General features: G+C 35.7%; 1 pseudogene; it reads left to right on the top strand.

Annotated features, from left to right (window-relative positions):
• Nucleotides 1-2795: 2795 nt before the first annotated feature.
• Nucleotides 2796-13813, top strand: part of LOC149251289 (uncharacterized) — a 47395-nt pseudogene continuing 36377 nt past the window's right edge.

The raw sequence follows: 13813 nt of genomic DNA on the forward strand, positions 1-13813 counted from the left end.
GGACGTTAATTTCAAAATTGGACTCAAATTTTTATAGACCAGTGGTTTATAAACCTTATCGGCTCCGTGAGGGCAGATAAACGTCGCGCAGATCCCCATGCGATATCACTACTGACTGTTGAATCATTGCTAACTACTGACCTTTGGATTAATATCGCAACGCATCATTCATGAGTAAATGAACCCTGGCCTGGAGGAATTGTGAAATGTGATGTGCGATACGAGGATCCTAAGAGGACCCAAGAAGTTTATCGGTGCAGATTTAGTTCATTTAAAGTTCGGTCTTGTGCATTTAGGTGGGACGGGCATTCATTGGCAGATTATGCGTTAAAGTGCTGATTGGTGATTGTTAAAGTTAAAACCCACAAATATAAACGCTTCGATTTGTATAGGTGGGCCATAACCCACAGGTTCAAGTAAGGTTATTATGAAAATCAGGGAAATTACCTTTAGGCAGTTTTTCCTGCATCAAGTGGTATTAGAGCAAGGAAAGGTTTCTTGCGAGTAGAAAGAAGACTTTGCGTGAAAAAGGAATTTTTGAAGAAACTTAGAGCAAGAATGAAATAGTGAAAGAAAACTGAGCGAAGGAGTAATTGTTACTGATAGTTAGGCTTCACAAAGGTAAAGCTAAGAGATTGAAAGAAGGAATCAGATTCTAAAATTTGATTGACAGTAGCTGAATGTTGAAAATTTGTGCAGTGGAAGTATGAAGATTTCCTGAAACATATTTTCAGGAGTGGTGAGATTCTAAAGATAGGTGATGGTTTGCAAGTTTGTTTAATTATTATCAGAAATCAAATGAGCGAGAATTTAGAGCAGGATTACAGTAGTTAAACTGTAAGAGGGACTTTTGCAGGTTCTTGAAGAGTGGTAGAGTTTGAAGATACAACTGAAGGTTGGATAAAAGAACAATCCATTCAAAGTACAGGTGAATGGGGGGACAATATCAGACAAAGATCTTGAAGGTGGGAAGATATGTTTTTATTTTAATTTGATTTGAAGATTGGATATTTTGTGGTCTTGACTCTTTATATTGATGCACATGTAGCAGCATAAGAAGGTGAGAAGATTGCAACAACCTAGAAGCAAGAAGTTCTCAATTGGTTCCATAGGAAAGAACCAAAGAGATTCCGAAAGACTGAGCTCGGAGGAGAGAAGCTTAGTGAGGCATATGTATCAAAAAGGAGACTTGTTACTACAGAGGTATTGTTGCAGCTCACAAAGGCAATTACACAAAGGATGTGGGTAGAATTGATAAGGGATGAAGGAAGCTGGTAAGAGTTTCTAAGTGAACAAAGAGGTGGTCATAACATAAATGTTCCAACTAAATATTGGAAGAAGATGACAATTGTGTTCTTAGAAGGTGCAGATGAGTTGAAGCCTAGAAGGAGCAGAGAGAATTTCTCAAGGAGGTTCCAGATAGAGGACCAATACTTGCCAAAATACCAAGTCCAAAGGAGAGCATGGTGAGGTAAGGGGTAGTAGGGAAGACTTGTTGTTGCAGAGGCTTTCGCAACTCATAGTGAAGTAAGTGAGGAACTCATAGAGATGGAAAGGATGATGACTAGTGACAGTCATAGCAGAAGTTTTGAAAGAGATCACAATATAGGAAAAAAGAAGAAAGATGCCAAGGAAAATGGCATGAGAATGAGTGAAGAAAAATATGATAAAGAAATGGCTGAGATAGCAGTTCATCTTGAAGTATTAATGGAGATGTTGCAGAGAAATGAGAAGGACCAGAAATATGGTTATGTCATGAGAAAGAAAGAAAAGTGGCAGAGGCTACAAGAGAAGAGGAATCAACAAGAAAATATGTAGCTAATAAAGGAGCTAAGGGAGCTTGAACAGATTATAGATGTCAAATTGAAGATGGAGAAGCTCAAAGGAGTTGAGCTACAGCAAAAGGAAAATTCTAGAGAAGGTGTTGAAGTTTTGGTATGTGAACCAAAACATGGACCATTACTTTTTGAAAGTAATTAAGAGACAGAGGAGTTGAATCATATGAATGATTCAGAGCAGCCAGAAGACTTGATGGCTAAAGCATCAAATGAGACCATAAGGTCCTGTGTTTTTAAAACTGATAATTTGTGTATAGTTGTAGATTTGGAAGAGGATAGGCAGTCTTTTAAAGCTGTCAAAAGCACAGAAGAATACCTTTCAGAAGATGAAAGTTTTGAAGCAGAGTATCATAATGAGATTGGAGAAGAAACAGTTCATTACAGTGAACAAGTGCATAGAAGCATAATTAAAACATATGGTGTGGAAAAGAGACTTGCTGACAGTCTGAAGAATTCTTTGGGTTTGAATCAGCATACTAATGTGCTGACAAAGGAGTTAAAGGAAATATCAGGGTAGCATACTGAAAGGTTGCCAGAGGAAGAAGAGGCATAAAGGCCTTATATTTTTTATTTTGATAATTGTCTTACTATTGCAGATTTTGTTGCAGAAACTGGAACATATTTGGAATAGATGGAGAGCCAAATGAAAGAAGAAGAGAAAGGACATCTACTAAAAGATGTTAAGGAAGATTTAGCAGAGGAAGAAGGACCATCTGATGATTGGTCAATAGCAAATGAAGAAATTGGAGATTGTGTAAAATTTCAAAATTTTACTCCAAGTAAAATCATTAAGTTATATAGAGAGTTAGACCTTCAAAGGAGAAAGATAGAACATCAGAGGATAAATATCCAGAGTAAATTGTTGATGAAGGATGACAAGAAATTGTCATAAATGATAGTCAGGAAGAAGTTGACAGGTATAGTAAACATAAGCAGAAAATTGTCTTGAAGGATAATATGGTAGCAACTAAAAAGGTGCAAGACAATAGTGAACAAGAGGGTAAGGATGTAAAGGTGGTAGTAAAAATGAAAATTCAGCAATTAAGAGTTGAAGGCAATCACCAAACAAAGGATATACTGGACAAAGAAATTGAGTTGGTAAGAAGGCTAATGATGAAAGTGCCTCAGAAGAAGACAACAACAAGAAAGAAAAGAAGCAACAACAGGAGGAAGACAGTAGTAGATTATGAAAGCATGGCAAGTGGAGCATTGCAACATAAGGTATGGAGACCTGGAGAACAACAGTAGACAATAACAATAATAGAACAACTTACAAGCAAAGATAGATTACAAAATAAAGTCTAGGATCCAGGAGGAATCAATTATCCAAACTTATGACCAGGAGGTCATAAACTTTATTACCCGGGGAGTCTAATGCAGGAGCATCCTGCTCAGAAAAACCATTGCATTTTAGTAAGCATAGGGTCTTCTGTTTCAAGGGACCTTATTCCCTAAAGAGTGATTAACTATTTATTTTCCTATGTTTTTATGAGGGTTGTATAATAGTGAGGATATTGTAATGAAATCCCCTCGTTAAGAGAGATTTCAAGAATAATATGTGAGTTAGAGGAACTATGATTTAGTTTCATGATTTTAGGGATTAGATTAGGATATTTAGGATTCAGGTGAAATTATTCAGGATCTGAACCAAAATTGGTTAACAGAATCCTTTTGTGTATAGTTTGTAAGCCTCGAAGGCTTAAAGGGGAGTTAGTGAGAGAGTTAGCAGACTAGAGGGTTGGATTGTGAGCCTATGGGCATTGAAACGAGAAAGGCCAACTGAAGGTAAATCAAGCCATTGAGTTTATGTACATACAAATTTTAATTAGCAAATAGAATTTCATATCTTCTGAGTTAATATTAGTTGAGGGTCTGTATATGATCTGTCTGTATGTATGGTTATCTGAAGGATTTGTCCATGTATTTTTGAATAAGGAGGAAATCCCATAATGACTGTGTGTATATATCACAACGCTTGTGACTATGCTTGAATATGGTTCTGTAACAGGGGATGTGAGTGTTTTTACATATAAATGAATGTGTATGCAATAGTGATAATGGTGGAGAATCGATTGGGAGTTTACTGGGTTTGGTTCAGGAAGCAATGTGAACTTGATTCTCTAAGAAGGGCCATTTGAGAACGGTGTGATTCCATTGGAAGGAGTTTGGAAACTAACAAAAAAGTGGATTCAAAGATACGTATGCACTGTTAAATGTCAGATAATCAGGTATAGTGGCAAGGAGGATTAAAGAAATTAGAGAAGTATCAACACACTTGTTATCACCAAAATAGGACCCTGATAGGCTGCTGATCAGACTATCTTGGTGTAACTATTTCAAATCAATATTTTAGCTAAGTCTTAGCCTCCTCAGCCTGAGAGGGCTCTCTCAAAGGGTTAATGATTTAGATTAAAGATATGAATAGATGGCTAACTCTATGGTTTGTAATTGTATATGTTTATAGGTTGAAAGATGAAGGCTGGCTACAATTGGGCTATGGAGTCAAAGTATGTTTTAGTACCACATCAAGATCAGCTTAACATGAAGTCAGGGCATAGAGAGTTTTTATGCATCAACAAAACAAAGATACAATGCAAGGAAACACAGTTTATAAATACATGAAGGAAGTTAGAGCATGATTGATGAGTTCTAAGTAACATGTACTCATACCACTGCAAGTAAGTGAAAGAGGAAGGCCATGAGACAATTGACATTAAAAACTCGCTTTGAATCCTGAATAGTGAAGCCAATGCATTCAACAGCATGGAAGTCAAGGCATTATAGAGTTCAAGTGCAGAAATGAAAATACAAAACAGTGAAACATAGTTAGTTTATCTATGAAGGAAGTCAGAGCATCATTGATGATTTCTGAGTATCATAACTAAACACCATTGAAATGTAAGTATTGGAAGATGCCATCATAACAAGAACATACAAGAACTCTTCATGAATATTGAGTTGTCTAAGTAGAAATCTGCATTAGGTTAAAAATATACACAGTCTGCACATAGAGAAACAGCTGAGCCAAAAAGTCTCCAACCCTTTGATAATTCGACATCTTGCTCTATATAAAGCATTTACAATTAGGATTCCATCATCCCTAATCAATATAATTCGAATTTCCCATCAGTGACACCTATTCCAACCATAAAGCAAACCATTAATTAGAACTAGTTGTTAACTAGGAGTGCTAGTGACCTAATACAACTAGGAGTGTAACTCCTTATCATGATTACAACAACCTTATCTAAGAATTTAAAGAATTATTTGACAACTTTCAACCTCAAGAAGTCGAATTTGATGAAGCCTCCCACGTGGTCATCTGACTGCTGAAGACAGACCCTAGAAATTAGGGAACATGTTTCCCTGTTTTTAGGTTTAGGATCCCTGAAAATGGCACGTGGTACAGAGCCTTTATCTCCTCATCCATGAAACATTTTTCAAAACTTAAGGAGGTTTTTGTATTCCATGATGTATAGAACAAAAACCTCTCTTGGTTTTTTAAAATACGTCTCCAGCTGTTTCGAAGCTATCGTTGAAAAACATGTGTCAAACAGGAAAAATCTGTTCTCTGAATTTTGGGTTTCAAAGAAAGCTTATTATCTCCCAACTGAAAACACTTATGAAGAAAGTGAGATAGGTTATTTTATTTGGCGAGTTGATGAATAGAAACCTCATTCATAATTCCAAAATACCTTTTCATGTAACCAGAAACGGATCTTGAAAAATACTACTAAAACCAAAAGACCAAGCTTGACTTTCAGCAGTTTCGTAGTGCAAGTTTAACCATACATTCCTCCCACCTCAGAATGAATTCGAAGAAAATGAAAGAGGTTTTTGTAGTTCAGCATTTTAGGAAGAAAATCCTCTTTCATTTTTCAAAATTGAGTTCTCAGCTACTCAAGAAACCTTCTGGAAGTTAACTAGTAAAAATAGTTTTTCTGCTGAAACAGGCTGCTTCAGGGGTTTCGTACTGCACTACGAAAACTCCTAGTTCAGTGATTTCATAGCGAAAAACTGGTTTTTTATGCTGTTTGCGCTATAAAACACCTAGAGTGAGTTTTTCACTATGAAAACCTTGACACGAGTTTGACACATGGAATTTTAGGTGATGTGGGACTAGTGATGGGCAAGAATGGAGTGTTGACCCTATTTGACCATACCAATAAGACTCTTTTATAGATCTTAGACACGAAAACAACCATGGAAAGACTAGACCAAGACTAACATGAATCCTTTGGAATCAAACTGATGTAAAAACACATGGTGAGGCTTTTAGGACATGGAATGAGGCTATGAAACGTTTTGGAAAAGAGAATGACACTTGTTGAGATGAGATGACTCAAAACCTATAAGACTATGACTAGAAACAAGGCAAACTTTCCAAAGCTTAGAAACAAAAATTTTAGGGTGATAACAGTGGCTCCACTAAGGATAGTGTGCCCTTGTGGTATACTAAGAACTTCTAGCTCCAGTTCCGCTATCCATCCTCTAGAATAAAACTCTGAACTTCTGCCCAATCTGCTCCTCAAGCCTTTAATGATTTCTGAAAGAAGAATTAAAACTGCACCTACTGAAATAGATGCTCAATCAACCTAACTTGAGCTTATTTGCACATTCCTACCTACCCTATCAGCTGCAATCTCCACTTGTAGCTCAAGGAACATGAAACTTCCCATGAAGCAAGTCGTCGATCTGATCTGACACTTGAATCTCTTGACTGTGCTTGAAGCAAAAATAAGCAAGATATTGAAATAACCAAGGCAGCATGAGCTGTAACTATTCTTCAAGATGAAAATATAACTGGAAGCCTGAACAATAAATCTTTTCCATGTACTCAGCTATAGGGTCAAAAAACACATGGTTAGTTTGATGATTCCCATAACATTCTATATCTTCAAACAATTGATCCTCAACTACACAACATTTATTTGACAAGCTATCCAACTGCTTTTTTAAATGATTCCAACAAACAATGTAATTTTCCTCATTATTATCATCATTCTTTGGTGTAAGCTGCTGCAAGGAATTACAAAAATGAACAACCTTTTCCTCTGCCTGAGGGTCATAAAAAATTTCTTCCAGCATTTCTTCTTGGTGTTTGTAATCATGTTCATCTTGATAATGATCCGAAGACTGACAAGTCTACTACATCTCTACATCAATCTCAGAGGACGTAATATGATTTTCATAAGTAAACCCCTGCTAATCTTCATGCTGCATTTCATGGGATGTTATAATTTCTTCTTGGTGTTGAAATGTATTGTTATGAAGAGCCTCTAAAATTTCTTCATCCATAAATTCATCATCATCATAACAATCCTCCAAATACTGAATGAGACTTAAAGAATGTTTACAGCAATCTTTGAGTAGCAATAAGGAAGGATGACATTCTTTATACATCTCATAGAATTCATCATGAAAATTAGCAAGAGAATATATTGAACCATTTTCTAGACTTTTATACCAAGACCATGCTTTTCCTTCTAAAGTGGTCATAAACATCCTCATGAGACAATCTTCAGGAAACTGAACCTTAAGATTGCGTACATGCATATGAAACCTAACCAAATGAAGAGAAGCATTGTCTTTCTTTTCATCTTTGAATATCGGAAGATCCTCTCACCAATCAACCTTTGGCATAGGATTTGGAAAACCAGGGATATGAGACCGATTCATAGGAGCATACCTGGAATTCATTCTTGCAGTGGAACTCATCTTGAAACTTCATCAAGCTACTGATCTTCTAGCAGTGGAGTCACCTTCCAATTTCTTATTCGATGTGTGGAGTCACCAAGGTAGTTTTGTAGCCTCAAAAAGATGTCTAAGCTCCTGCTGCCTTCAAAAGTTCAGCCTCTTAATTTCGGGAATGAATAGACTTCAGGCTCCCGGCAGACGCACCAAAATGTTATCACCAAAATAGGACCCTGATAGGCTGCTGATCAGACTATCTCGGTGTAACTATTTCAAAACAATCTTTTAGCTAAGGCTTAGCCTCCTCAGCCTGAGAGGGCTCTCTCAAAGGGTTAATGATTTAGAATAAAGATATGAATAGATGGCTAACTCTATGGTTTGTAATTGTATATGTTTATAGGTTGAAAGATGAAGGCTGGCTACCATTGGGCTATGGAGTCAAAGTACGTTTCAGTACCACATCAAGATCAGCTTAACATTAAATCAGGGCATAGAGAGCTTTTATGCATCAACAAAACAAAGATACAATGCAAGGAAACACAATTTATAAATACATGAAGGAAGTTAGAGCATGATTGATGAGTTCTAAGTAACATGTATTCATACCACTGCAAGAAAGTGAAAGAGGAAATCCATGAGACAATATGACATTAAAAACTCTCTTTGAATCCTGAATAGTGAATCCAAAGCATTCAACCTAGCATGGAAGTCAAGGCATTATATAGTTCAAGTGCAGAAATGAAAATACAAAACAGTGAAACATAGTTATTTTATCTATGAAGGAAGTCAGAGAATCATTGATGAGTTATGAGTATCATAACTAAACACCACTGCAATGTAAGTATTGGAAGATTCCATCATAACAAGAACATACAAAAACTCTTCATGAATCTTGAGTTGTCTAAGTAGAAATCTGCATTAGGTTAAAAATATACACAGTCTGCACATAGAGCAGCAGCTGAGCCAAAAAGTCTCCAACCCTTTGCTAATTCGACCTCTTGCTCTATATAAAGCATTTACAATTATAATTCCATCACCCCTCATCAAGAGAATTCGATTTTACCAGTGACACCTATTCTAACCATAAAGCAAACCATTAATTAGAACTAGCTGTTAACTAGGAGTGCTAGTGACCTAATACAACTAGGAGTGTAACTCCTTATCATGATTACAACAACCTTATATAAGCATTTAAAGCATTATTTGACAACTTGCAACCTCAAGAAGTCTAATTTGATGAAGCCTCCCACGAAGTCATCTGACTGCTGAAGATAAACCCTAGAAATTAGGGAACATGTTCCCTGTTTTTAGGTTTAGGATCCCTGAAAATGGCACGTGGGACAGAGCCTTTATCTCCTCATCCATGACACATTTTTCAAAACTAAAGGATATTTTTGTATTCCATGATGTCTAGAACAAAAAACTCTCTTGTTTTTTTAAAATACTTCTCCAGCTGTCCCAAAGCTATCCTTGAAAAACACGTTTCAAACAACAATAATCTGTTCTCTGAATTTTGGGTTTCAAAGAAAGCTTATTATCACCCAACTGAAAACACTTATGAATAAAGTGAGATAGTTTATTTTATCTGGAGAGTTGATGAAGAGAAACCTCCTTCATAATTCCAAAATACCTTTTCATGTGACCAGAAACTGATCTTGAAAAAGACTGCTAAAACCAAAAGACCAAGCTTCACTTTCAGCAGTTTCGTAGCGCAAGCTTAATCATAAATTCCTCCCACCTTAGAATGAATTTGAATAAACGGAAAGAGGTTTTCGTAGTTCAGCATGTTAGGAATAAAATCCTCTTTCAGTTTTCAAAATTGAGTTCTCAGCTGCTCAGGAAACCTTCTAGAAGTTAACTAGTAAAAACAGTTTTTCTACTCAAACAGGCTGCTTCAGGGGTTTCATAGCGTGCTCGAAAACTCCTATTTCAGTGATTTCGTAGCACAAAACTGGTTTTTACACTGTCTGCACTACGAAAACACCTAGAGTGAGTTTTTCACTATGAAAACCTTGACACAAGTTTGACACATGGAATTTTAGGTGATGTGGGACCAGTGATGGGCAAGAACGGAGTGTTGACCCTATTTGACCATACCAACAAGACTCTTTTATAGATCTTAGACATGAAAACAACCATGGAAAGACTATACCAAGACTAACATGAATCCTTTGGAATCAAACTCATGTCAAAACACATGGTGAGGATTTTAGGACATGGAATGAGGCTATGAAACTTTTTGGAAAAGAGAATGACACTTGTTGAGATGAGATGACTCAAAACCTATAAGACTATGACTAGAAACAAGGCAAACTTTCCAAAGCTTAGAAACAAAAATTTTAGGGTGATAACAACAATATTTCTAAGTGGTCAAAGGAGTTGGTAGTGTTGAACTTGGTAACAAGTGGATCTAGAGGTGAGAAGGAAATTTAGTGGAAGCATGACGTTTGGTGGAAGAGTGGAACCATGACAAAGTGGAATTGTGATTAAGTGGATTTCAGAGTAAGCGGAATCTTGAGTAGTGGAATGGTGAGTTGGTGATGGAACTAGGTGATTAGTAACTACAAAGGTTAGAAGTGTACGAATGTCTTGACCGTGGTTGAATACTTGCAATAAATCCTAGCTGTCGATCTCATTTTCAAATGCTTACATCGCAGTCAAACTGCGGTGGTTAAGCTGTTTTTAACTCGTGTGCTAATAGAAGTCTTGTGAGCTGTAGGATTTAATGGCCTCTTCTATCCAATGGATATGAGGTCTTAATATGATTGGACGTTAATTTCAAAACCAGACCCAAAATTTTATAGACCAGGGGTTTATAAACCTTATCGGCTCTGTGAGGGCACATAAACGTTGTGCAGATCCCCATGTGATATCACTGCTGACCATTGGATCACTGTTGACTGCTGACCGTTGGATTAATATTGCATCACATCATTCATGAGCGAATTAACCTTGGCCTGGAGGAATTGCGAAATCCGATGTGTGATACAAGGATCCTGAGTGGACTCAAGAAGTTTATGGACGCAGGTTTATTTCATTTGGAGTCCGATCTTGCATTTAGGTGGGACCGGCATTCATGGTGGATTATGTGTTAAAGTGCTGATTGGTGACTGGTCGGGTTAAAACCCACCAATATAAATGCTTCCGATTTGTATAGGTGGGCCATAACCCACAGGTTCACAAAAGGTTATTATGAAAATCAGGGAAATTGCCTTTAGGTGGTTTTTCCTACATCAATACGTATGCACACACTTACAAAAGCAAAAAGCATGTATGGGATGGAAAATTAAGATAAATGAATACCAAGGGTCCATACCATGCTATTAGCCCACAATATTGAGGGGAAAAATGGTTATTTGATCCCATGTAAGAATACCACAGGTTCTAAGTGTTGTTTTGGTCCAAGGTATTGAGAAAGGCTAAAAATATATAAGGAGGAGAAGATCAAAGGGCTAAGTGTGCAAGTAAAAGGGTTTTACACGAATACATCTATCTGAAGTATATTTTATGTTGTAAAGGGTATGGCTATGATATGATCTTAAATATCTTGTGCACCATTGAATACAATGTTGGATTAGGATCATGAGACCTGAAATGACTTATCATTGTAAGATCTGATAATGGATGGGCTAGATCTGATTGCTAATGCCTGTTTTATCCTTTATATGTTATGATCTAGGTATGCATGAAGTTTGGAATAGATGTGAAGTTATAAGTTATTATTTTCAAATCTATACGCTAGTTCACCTTGGTGAAGGCACATATACATGCTGGTTCGACACTTCCAAGTAGTGTCTGTAGAAGAAAATCCTATTGTTAAGAGATGACTAATCTATCTGATAAGTTCTATTGTTTTACTTCTATTTATCAATGATTTCTTCATTGATCTAAAAATATAACTCACTGTATAAGGAGATTGAGTCTGATTGATTGATTAATTAAGTGAGAAGGGTGATCTTTGTTGCTGTCTATTTAGAACTTTGTAATTTGATAGTAGATCTTCAGAATGGTAATGGTTGATACAATTTTTGGTTCAGAAATTTTCTGATTCAGTATTTTTAGAGGTATATGAAAGTTCGGTTAAAGTAAGTAGTGTATACATGCAGGTTGACTTCACTGAAGTAGCGTATACATTTTGACATATGAATTTTGAGGTTACAGTTGGTTCATGTTGTCGACGCAGTGTGCTGGGTTCAACTCTGAGTTCTGGTGACAGTGATGTGACTGAGTGTTTGTAGATGCAGTTATTGCTGTGCTGATTGATTTTGAGCTTCAATGTTTTTGATGGGTCCAGTATGAAAATTTGATGAAGCATGGCCTTCATATTGTGTTGATGTGTACCAGGGGCATCCAGTCTGAAAATTTATGAAATATGGTCCCTCGAAGAAAAGTGAAGGTAGTATCCTTTTGTAGGTCGGCGCCTATGTACAGGTAAACATATCATCCAGTACAAAAGCTAGGGGGTTGGAGCTCCCTTCTAGTAGAAGCTGGAAAACGAGTGAAGGTTGTAGCCTTCAATAGTTAGATGCTTGCATACTGGAAAAGTATGCACTAGTAAAAAACTTGTAAACATTTTTTTATTATAAGAATATTGAAGAATAAGAGGACATGAGCAGTGGTTTTTTCCCGCATTGGGTTTCCACCTGAAAAATCCTGGTGTTCATGTGTGTTGCTTATGTGTGTTGATTTATTCTATTCTTACTGCATTTGTTTACTACTTAATGCATCACACTCTGATTTAAGACAAAGAATTAGTTGTTTATCAAAGTTTATTATATATATGTTGGCTTCATTGTTTAAAGGTGTGGACATACACTGATTGGCTTCTATAAAATAATGTATACAATTTGAAAAGGAGGATGATTATTATGAAAGTGTAAACAGTGATTCACACCCCCTCTCAGCATTTTTCCCATCAAAGGTGAGGTAGAGGTGGAATATGACCAAGATGTTAGTTGGATTCCATGCTGAAGAAACATCTAAAAAATTAGTTCCATATGATTTTCAAGTAGTGTGTGTGACCAAACATGTGCAATTGATATCCTCAAATTCAAAATAATTGCACAAGGGACATGCAAGAGATTAAATTTGGATGTGATGACGAGTTTTGTGATTATCCTTCTCAATTATACATTAAGTTACTCTTTTTACTCTTAATTCAACCTTTTTCCTCCATTGTTTGCTTATTTTATCTCATTTTATTCCATCGATATAACACATTTATCATGGTTGTATTCTAAGTGAAAATTGTGTCCTTTTAATGGGGAATTGATGAAATTATATGATCTAGAGTATTTTGGATGGATAATATGTGCTTTGTAGGTTCAACGAGACACCCATGTACTTTCATGTTAGAAGAGGAGCTACATAATTTCTTGTGACCAAACACTTGGTGTAAAATTTTCTTATTGACAATAGTTGTTGAAGAGTCTTTAATCAACATTGAGCTATTCAATGTGAATGAAAATTTATATAGAGTTTTTCAACAACCACATAATCAAATAAGAACATACATATTATTGCACAATATTTTGTTAGCAACAGTGTGAAGTGAATTTGTCAATATTTACTTTTTACCACATTGTTGTATTAAAGCATTTTTTCCACACCAACCCTACAAAATTTTGTCCATGTCATCACATGACCATTCATCTTACTCGATTGAAGTATAGGGCATAATCTCATAGTTAGTTCAATAGTTTTTGGTAGTTGGTAGTTTTTTTCTTAAACAAAAAAATGATTTCTTTCCTCCATCTAAGGAAAGAACCATTGGAAGGTAGCTAATTAGTTGCATAAATAGTTAATAGTTTTTGTATAAAATATAGAAGAAGGAAATTAAAAATGTTGAAATAATTTTTTCCTTATTTTTATTTCTGAATACAAATAAATTACCTATTTTTAACTCTCGTTTATTGAGAATATACCTGTGTGATCTCAATAAACTATAAATCAAGGGTCACTCTATAGCCGTGGTGATATTTATTTGTATCTTCTTTTAATTTTCTTTCCAATTTATGTATTTATTTCTTTATCCATGCATTCATATGTTTGTTGTAAAGTATATTTTATTGTATATTGAATTTCTATTTTCTATATGTTTATGATTTATTTCAAATCAAGAAACATTTCTTTAGTGGAACTTTTTAATATTAATCTTTATAGTTAGTTTTTCATTATTGTAGCTACAGATTTAGTTTTTGTTTTGATGCTTAAATAAAATAACTATATTTGCGATCTATATTTTTGTAGCTAAAAATGTATTTAGTTTCTATAGTATCACT

Source organism: Pinus tabuliformis, chromosome 7, assembly GCF_031772625.1.
Source record: "Pinus tabuliformis cultivar Carrire ecotype Pingquan chromosome 7, CPIR1, whole genome shotgun sequence".
Classification (NCBI taxonomy): Eukaryota; Viridiplantae; Streptophyta; class Pinopsida; order Pinales; family Pinaceae; genus Pinus; species Pinus tabuliformis.